The sequence below is a fragment of the Dipodomys ordii genome, unplaced genomic scaffold (assembly GCF_000151885.1).
Source record: "Dipodomys ordii isolate 6190 unplaced genomic scaffold, Dord_2.0 Scaffold179, whole genome shotgun sequence".
NCBI classification, from domain to species: Eukaryota; Metazoa; Chordata; class Mammalia; order Rodentia; family Heteromyidae; genus Dipodomys; species Dipodomys ordii.
Genome location: NW_012267395.1, coordinates 337,522 through 338,713, shown reverse-complemented (window position 1 = coordinate 338,713; position 1,192 = coordinate 337,522). Strand labels below are relative to the sequence as shown.

The 1,192-nt window shown below is 50.2% G+C and overlaps 1 protein-coding gene across 1 annotated transcript in view; it reads left to right on the top strand.

The window, feature by feature from the left end:
* The window catches only part of Fam83h (family with sequence similarity 83, member H), an 18,128-nt gene that overhangs the window by 16,126 nt on the left and 810 nt on the right, over positions 1-1,192 (top strand). The gene's annotated exons all lie outside the window — the stretch shown is intronic.

The window sequence follows — 1,192 nt, the reverse complement described above, 5'->3', positions numbered from 1 at the left end:
TAATCCCCTCATTGTGGAGGAGGAGCGTCCTAAAACTATTCCTACAGTGCCTTCATCTAGGGGTCCTGTCATGTCCGTCTCCGCAACCTGGACTCCTATCTGCTGTGTTAATACCCGTCCGGAGGTGGCACAGAGGTCCAACCCTGCGGAGCCTGAGTTGCTCTCTTTGGCTGGGGGGTTGCTGCAGGTGCTGTCCGGGAGCTGGAGTCTGAAACGCCCCGTAAATTCTCGGGCCCTGGGGACGAGGGCCCTTTTCCCCGTTTTTTGGCTCCTGTTCTGAATTAGTGTTTATGATAGTTTGGGGGATAGGATGTCCATTGATGTCTCTAACTGACCGGCATTCGTTAGCCCAATGTTTTCCCTTTTTACAACGAGGACACACTCCTGGAGTCCTTGGCGGCCTGGGCGTGTTTTGCACCGGACCACCATTTTGTGGGCACTGCCGTTTAAAATGTCCCAACTGATCACACCGAAAACATCCTTTTTCTTTATTATCTTTTGCGGCCCTGGCAGCCGACAAGACAGCAGCCGCCAGCCCTGCATTGGTCAGGGGGCCACCCACTTCTCTGCAGGCCCTTAACCAAGCTTCTAGGCTTTGAGTTTTTACTGGGGTAATTGCCCTCTGACATTCCTTGGTGCTTTGTTTGAAAATGATTTGTTGTACAAATGGCATGGCTGTTTTCAGATTTCCTAACACCCGCTCGGCTGTCTCTAGCATACGGGCAACAAAATCAGAAAATGGCTCATTAGGGGCCTGAATGATTTTTGTTAGATTGCCGGCCATCTCTCCCTTGTTTGGGAGGGCCCGCCAGGATTTGTAAAAAAGAGTATTCACCTGTCGATACACCTCAAAGGGATATCCTGTTTGATCTACAGCATAGGGTCCCTGCCCGAGAAGCATATCTACGGTCCAGTCCGGGTGCCCGTCACAGACATTTTGTCTGTATTGGGCTTGAGCCTTGTCTTGAACAATTGACCGAAAATCAAGGAACTGCCCGTGATTAAGGCAAGTGCGGGCCACTTCAAACCAATCCATAGGTGTCATAGCATTAATAGTTAGCCTTCGAAGCAAGGCAGTGGTATAATTGGCCGTCACCCCATAAGTCCGGACTGCCTCAACTAAATCTTTTAACTGGGAGTAGGAAACCGGCTCAAGAATTCTCTCATTGGTAATGGGATTCTCAAAGACTGG